We start from the raw sequence: 8016 nt of genomic DNA, 5'->3' as shown, positions 1-8016 counted from the left end.
GTCGGGGCGACATCACAGAAAGGGCTTTAAAAGAAATGCCACAGTCGGACGTCGGGGCGACATCACAGAAAGGGCTTTAAAAGAAATGCCACAGTCGGACGTCGGGGCGACATCACAGAAAGGGCTTTGATTCATAAGTAAATAATACTCATAATAAACATTTAATTCATGAGAATAAATGGGTTAGTCCATCCACAGGAATATTCATTTAACCGGAATTAGCACTCATGCGAATCACCGGAGTCTCTGTCATCAAAACTGTCATTGTTAGGACAAGATAACACGAATTTGGACATGCAATAGATGATTTGGAGGGGATATATGACTCTGCAGAGTTTGTACAAAATTATTCCCACAGCCAACGGAGTTCCGTAGTCACGAAGGACTAGTTCCGTTTACGGTATTTCGGAAGAAAACACAGCTAGCCAGTACACACCCATCCTACCTCTCGATGCTAGGAATCACCCTAGACATCGTCCAAGAAAAACTTTTGAGACGGGGAGATCACAATCTCGAATAGCATGGGATCAAATTTATATACGCGCGCTCTAAGGGGTGCCCCCTCTCGGTCCCAACCGGAAACACCCATGCCCCCTGACCGGATGACTGGCTTTAATCCAGGGCCATGGAACCATCATCACGGCCTCTCCTTTTGGTGTGTACCAGAAAAGCGGTTTGCAACTTACTAAACCATATTCCTTGCGGAAAACATGTGGTAGTACAGGGAAGAAATATGAGAGGAACTGGACCGACACGGTTTGATACTGAAGTCACATAGTCCGGCATGAGACTGGCATGCTACAACATTGCCATCTCACTCATCCTCATGCCAACACATGGCCATTCATACTCACATCCATCCACTTATGGATCATCGAACTCACTTACCTCATTATCGCATGAAATAACGTTCATCGATATGCTTATCAACATGCCATGAAACTAACTAAATGCAACACATGCCAAGACACTCATCATATCCAAAGTTCAAACATGCTTGCCTGGTTCAAAGTAGTCGGAGCCTAGCTCGGTGAAGTTCGCGGCTCCGTCACCTCCTTCAGTATCTACAGTATAAAGAAAATATACGCGCTATCGTAAATACCAACGAGTGCACAAAGAGTATACCAAATAATTTTCAAATAAATATGATAAAAAACTAAACAAAATTTTAAAGAGAACAGAAAAAGAATCAATCAAAAATACTTTTTTGCTTAAAAGTTATAAAGGTTTTAGCCCAGGGACTCATCTGTAATGAAACAGAAAGTTTCCAGGGGCTAGCTTATAAAAATAGAAAACGTTTCGGCAGAAACTACGCCATCCCAAAGGGGAAGCGTATTTGGCAGAAGACGTTTTCAGAAAACGCTTCATTTAGGAAGGACAGAGAGGCTGACAGCGGGCCCCACTTGTCAGGTTTGAAAATATGAACGGGGCGGCAGATCTCACCGGTGCCCGAGAGCCGCGGTGGTCGCCGGCGGCGATCCACGGCGAGGCAGGGGGATCTGAGGGTACCTCCGTGCTCAGGGCATCCTTCCGCGTCGATTGGTGGTGGTGTTGGTCACCGGCGAGTAGCACGTCGACGGCGAGCTTTGCTCCGACGGACGGCGGCTCGGGTGGTCGAGGGACTCGTCGGAGAGGGCTGCAGAGATCAAATTGAGGAGGGGGTTAGGCTCCTGGTAGCTAGAGGGAGTGACAGACGGGGTTTGGGCGCCGGAGGTGGCCTCACCGGAGCGAATCGAGGTGGCGGCCGAGGCGGATCGGGGCGGCCGGAGTTGGGGGAGGAGACCTCCTCGAGGTCCTCTGAGTGGCCTGGCGTGGTGTTGGTGAGGAGTGGGGATGAGGCGTGCACGAGGGTGAGCTCGGGGGCCCTTTTTATAGGCAGCCCGAGGCGGTTGCCGTGAACGGGGATCTCCGGCGAGTGATTACGGCGGTGCCGGGGATGTGCAGGGGGATTAGGGGCTAGGGATTCGTCGTTGAGGTCCACCGGTCCCATTTAGGCGCTAAACGGGCTGGGACTTGGTGCTGAGGGTGAGCTCGACGGAACGGAGGTGGCACGGCACGTCGGCGGCAGGGAGCACGTTCCGTGCTTGCCGGGCCACGGCGACGGTGCCACGGGCGTGCGCTGGCACGGCGGGGACACGCGGATAGCCAAGGGGCTTTGGGCGGAGCCGGGTGGCGTGGCAAGAGGGCTCGGGCGCTTGCTGGCCGCCACGGGAGGTGCAGCCACCGCAGAAGCTCCCAACGCCGGCGAGGCTCGCTGCTACCGACGCCAGGAAGGCTCCATGCACACGTGTGAAGCTCCGGACAGGAGGGAGAGGCTGCGAGGAACGTGCCAAGTGCACTGTCTACGCATGAGAGGAACTGACGAACGCAAACGACACTGAAACTGAACTTCTCTGAATTTTGAACAGCAGCAGTGCATGCAAGGTGTTCGACAGAATGAAATTGGCATCTAGGGATTTTTCCTTGAGCTGAAACTTGGTGGAGTGGTTCTCATTGCTCAAGTAGGCTGCCTGAATTTTGGTGGAATTTTTGGGGAAGTGTAGATATGAATTTCATCAAATTTGGCAAATCTGGTCCAAACTTGTAGAGACTGAATTTTAAAAATTTTGAAAAGAGGAGGAGTGGATCAAGATGGTTCTGGGTTGTGGGTACAAAGGACTATCCAGGAGAGTTGGTTTGAGGTCAAAACTCAAATGCAATATGGTACTTGCTTTGAAAATCATTTAGGCTCAAAATAATTTTCAGAATTGATTTGAGAGGGAAAATAATTAGAATAAAATTCAAAACTTGTTTGGATTAGTTGGGACAGAGAACTTAGGTTGATCACAAGGTGTAGGGGAGGTTTTGGATGGGTTTTACCACATGGGCACAATGCAAAGTCAAGGGTGGTTCCAAGATATGAAAATCCCCAAATTTTCATAGAGCTTCATTTTAAAATAAAACAAATTAAAACTCCCAAAATAAATTTGAGAGAGAACCTACAGAGAAGAAGTTCCAAAAGATCAAACACCAAAGTTTGAAAAGAAATAAAATCCTTGCCAAAGCAAAGAAAGTTTTTAAGTGGAAGGTTTTTCTGAAAAAGAAAAATTTTAAAAGGCCTCTCCTCAAAAACCACAAAGTTTTTTGATAAAAAAAACCAAATAAAAATTTTGGAGTGTCACAACACCTACCCCCTTAGGAAAAATCTCGTCCCCGAGATTTCAGCTGATCCTTAAATAAGTGTGGATGCTCTGTCCGAAGAAAATCCTCGCTTTCCCAAGTTGCTTCACTGTTGGTGTGATTGCTCCACTGGACTTTGAAAAACTTGATGGTCTTCTGTCGGGTCCTCCTTTCAGATTCCTCTAATATTCTTACGGGACGTTCTCGATAAGTGAGGTCTGGCTGCACATCAATTATTTCATGGGATACTTGTTTCTCTGGGTTGCATACATACTTCCTCAATTGCGAGACATGGAACACGTCGTGGACATCGGATAATTCCTTGGGTAAGTCTAGCTGGTAGGCTACAGTGCCTCTTCGTGCCACTATGCAAAATGGTCCAATGAATCTCAGTGCTAACTTCCCTTTTTATCTTGAATCGTTGCAATCCTCTCATAGGGGATACTCTCAGGTATACGAACTCACCGGGTTCGAAGCTGACCGTACGATGTTTCTGATCATAATAACTCTTTTGTCGACTTTGGGCAGTTTTAAGTCGGTCTCTGATTAGCTTGACCTTTTCCTCGGCTTCTCTGAGCATGTCTGGCCCGAATATGCGGCTGTCTCCGGCTCTGACCAATTTAGCGGGGTACGACATCTTCGCCCGTATAAAGCCTCAAATGGTGCCATTTGTAGGCTGTCCTGGTAGCTATTGTTGTATGCGAACTCGGCGTATGGTAGGCTTTCTTCCCAACTGGTTCCGTAGGTGAGGACACATGCTCTCAGCATGTCTTCTAAAATCTGGTTTACGCGTTCTGTTTGTCCATCAGTCTGTGGATGGTATGCGGTACTGAAGGCTAGTTGGGTTCCCAGAGCCTGTTGTAAATGCTCCCAAAATCTTGAGACGAACTGAGTGCCTCTGTCGGATATTATAGTCTTCGGGACACCGTGCAGACAAACTATGCGGGAAAGATAAATCCTGGCAAGCCTCTGAGTGGTGTAGGTTGTCTTCACTGGAATAAAGTGTGCCACTTTGGTCAAGCTGTCAGTGATGATCCATATGGCATCATTCCCGTGTCGTGACCGAGGTAGTCCGACAATAAAATCCATCCCTATTTCATCCCATTTCCACTCAGGTATTTTGTTAGGTTGCAGTAGTCTGGCTGGTCTCTGATGTTTAGCTTTTATGCGTTGACATGAGTCGCAACATGCAATGAAGGCGGCTATGTCCCTCTTCATACCGTGCCACCAAAATCTTTCCTGAATATCCTTATACATTTTGGTTCCTCCAGGGTGGATCGAATATGGAGTGGTGTGTGCTTCAGCTAAAATTTGCTGTTTAAGGTCTTCTATGTTTGGCACGCATAGCCTTTCTCCGTACCATAATATTCCTTCATTATCTATGACGAATTCCGAGGCCTTGCCCATATTCAACTTCCTTTTAATTCCTTCAATGCTGGGGTGACCGGGCTGAGCTTCTTTAATTTTCTCCACAAGGTTGGGTTGTATTTCCAAGTTTGATATGGTGCCTTCTGCTACCATTATCAAGTTGAGCTTGGCAAATTCTTGATGGAATTCGGGCCTCAAGCTGTGCAGATAGTTTCCGTCGGAGCTGGGGTTCCGACTCAGGGCATCGGCCACTACATTTGCGATCCCTGGATGGTAATGGATCCCAACATCATAATCCTTTACCAATTCCAACCAGCGTCGTTGCCGTAAATTTAGTTCTGGCTGCGTGAAAATATATTTGAGACTTTTGTGATCCGTATATATTTCACATCGATTCCCAAGTAAGAAATGCCTCCATTCCTTTAGTGCATGAATAACTGCTGCCATTTCTAAGTCATGAGTGGGATAATTTTCCTCATGCTTGCGAAGTTGCCTTGAAGCGTAGGCGACAACCTTGCCTTCTTGCATCAACACGCATCCGAGACCCTTTCTGGACGCGTCACAATATACTTCAAAATTCTTGTGTATGTCGGGTACAATTAATACCGGTGTTGTTGTTAACTTCCGCTTTAGCTCTTGGAAACTTTTCTCGCAGGCTTCTGTCCACTCAAACTTCTTATCTTTCTTGAGCAACTGTGTCATAGACTTGGCTATGGTGGAAAATCCTTCAATAAATCTGCGGTAATATCCTGCCATTCCCAAGAAACTCCGTATGTCCGTTACGCTGGCTGGTGATTTCCAGCCAAGTACGGCCTTGACTTTCTCTGGGTCCACTGCAATACCGTCTTGAGTCAGCACGTGGCCTAGAAAACCTACTTGTCTTAGACAAAATTCGCACTTGCTGAACTTGGCATACAATTTGTGTTTTCTTAGCTCTCCTAGCACAATCCTGAGATGTTCTGCGTGCTCTTCTGGTGTTTTGGAGTATACCAGAATATCGTCGATGAATACCACGACGAATTTGTCCATAAACTTCATAAATACTTTGTTCATGAGGTGAACAAAATATGCTGGGGCGTTAGTTAATCCAAAAGGCATCACTGTGAACTCGTACAGTCCATATCTGGAGGTGAAGGCTGTCTTGGGGATATCTTCCATTCGTACCTTCAATTGATGGTATCCTGACCTTAAGTCAATTTTTGAGAATACTTTGGCCTGAGCAAGTTGATCAAACAAATCGTTTATCCTTGGCATCGGGTATTTGTTTTTGACTGTAACCATGTTAAGTGCTCGATAGTCAATACACAATCTCAGCGTTCCATCCTTCTTTTTGGCAAATAAAATTGGTGATCCCCAAGGTGAGGAGCTGGCTCGAATGTATCCTTTTTCCAGTAATTCCTTTATTTGCTTCTTCAACTCGACCAACTCGGATGGTGCCATTCTGTATGGTTTCTTGTATATGGGGGCGGTTCCTGGTGCTAGCTCAATGCGGAATTCTATTTCTCGGTCTGGTGGCATGCCTGGCAGCTCTTCAGGGAATACATCTGGAAATTCACACACTACTGGAACCTTGTTTAGCTCAGAAACGTCCACCTTATTTAATCTCGGTTGCCGGGGTCTTTTTCCTTCCTTGGCTGATACTCTTATTGTCTTCCGTTGGTGGTGTGTGAGAATCACGGTCCTGTTGAAACAGTCGATAAAACCTTTATTGGTGGTTAGCCAATCCATCCCTAGGATGACATTCAGTCCTTTATTTTCCAATACAATAAGATTTGCGTGAAACTCCAATCCTTCGAACTCAATGACCACATTCTGACAGTGATTCTGAGAAACTTGCTGAATCCCAGGGGACTTGATGATTATGGATTTCTCCAAAGGAAGCATCAAATTTTTTTTTTGCAAAGCAAAACTTTTCGAAATGAAAGAGTGAGAAGCTCCAGAATCAAACAAAACCATTGCAGGTATTGTGTTGACAGGAAACGTACCGAGTACGATATCCGGAGCATTTTGTGCCTCCTCTTTGGTTACGTGGTTCAGATGACCCTTCCTGTGGTTATTGTTGGGATTGAAATTGTTTCGCTTGGGCGCTGAATTATTGCCGCCGTTGTTCGGCTTTGGGCTTGAACTCCTTGGCTTGGGGCACTATTTGGCATAGTGCCCTTCTTCTCCACAAGCGTAACAAGTAACGCCAGGGCGATAGGTGAATTCCTTGTCCCTTGCATGAAAATTCTTGATTGGGCGTGAGACATTGGATGTGAATTTGTGTGTCCCACCCTTTTGTAAATCTGTCTTGCTTCGGTGATTGCGAGCGTGATTAGTCTGGTCCCTTTTTCGCTTGCGGATATCTTCCAGACTGCGTCTCTCATTTTCCAGAGTAATGGCTTTGTCCACCAGTGTTTTAAAATCAGGAAAAGTGTGCACGACCAGTTGGCATTTAAGCGCGGGCGCCAGACCGTCAAGGAATTTCTCCATCTTCTTGATTTCAGTCATACGCTCCTCATTGGCGTAGCGGGATAATAGGGTAAATTGACTGTTGTAATCTGACACTGTCATGTTCCTTTGTTTGAGGTCATCGAATTCTCTCTTCTTGATTTTCATAATACTCTTAGGAATATGTGCACCACGGAAACCTTCCTTGAAATCATCCCAGGTTATGTCATTTTCGTTGGGATGCATGTGCAGAAAATTCTCCCACCACGATGCGGCTGCTCCTGTGAGATAGTGTGGAGCATATAGTACTTTCTCGAGATCTGAACATTTTGCAATAATTAATTTCCTCTCCATATCTCGAAGCCAGTCCTCGGCTTCAAGAGGCTTGTCAGTGTGAGAAAATGTTTGAGGACGTGTCTTCTGTAGTTCAGATAACTTGGAATGCTGCTGATACTGTCCATGATGATTCCCCATGTTGATGACTTGGTTCATCATCTCACGATGTTGTTGCTGACTCTGCTCATAAAGGCGGCACATTTGTGAAAGTGCTGATTCACTGCCCTGTTGGCTTGACTGTCCCTGAGTGAACTCGTTGTTGGGTTGTGTATCATAATTTTCCTCTGGTGGAGTTGGCATGGAACGTGTCCAAGGACGAGAAATTTTTCACTCTGGGGATATATTTTTGTAAAACTCATAAGAAAAGCGGAAAGAGTCGCAAAACAAAACCATAAATGCATAAAGCTGGCAAATTGAATTAAATAACTCAGCTTACTTAAGAAAACAAATCGACTTGCGCACGGAGAAGGACTGCTCGTTACATATCTTACACGCGGGCGGTAATTATACAATACATCACTCAGGATATGCGTACATAATCCTGACATGTTATTTAGGCTAGTACACTACTCCAGATCCTACATGATGCGCAAACAGGCTACTTCTCACAACCTATGTACATATCTTACAAAGCGGTACAATACACGGCAGCTAAGCGTACTCAGGTAGAGATGTTGACGACCTCCTTTGCCCTGCCGAGGGCGAGGTGTAGCAAGGTTGGGG

Source organism: Triticum aestivum, chromosome 6B, assembly GCF_018294505.1.
Source record: "Triticum aestivum cultivar Chinese Spring chromosome 6B, IWGSC CS RefSeq v2.1, whole genome shotgun sequence".
Classification (NCBI taxonomy): domain Eukaryota; kingdom Viridiplantae; phylum Streptophyta; class Magnoliopsida; order Poales; family Poaceae; genus Triticum; species Triticum aestivum.
Note: the sequence above shows the minus strand (reverse complement) of the source record.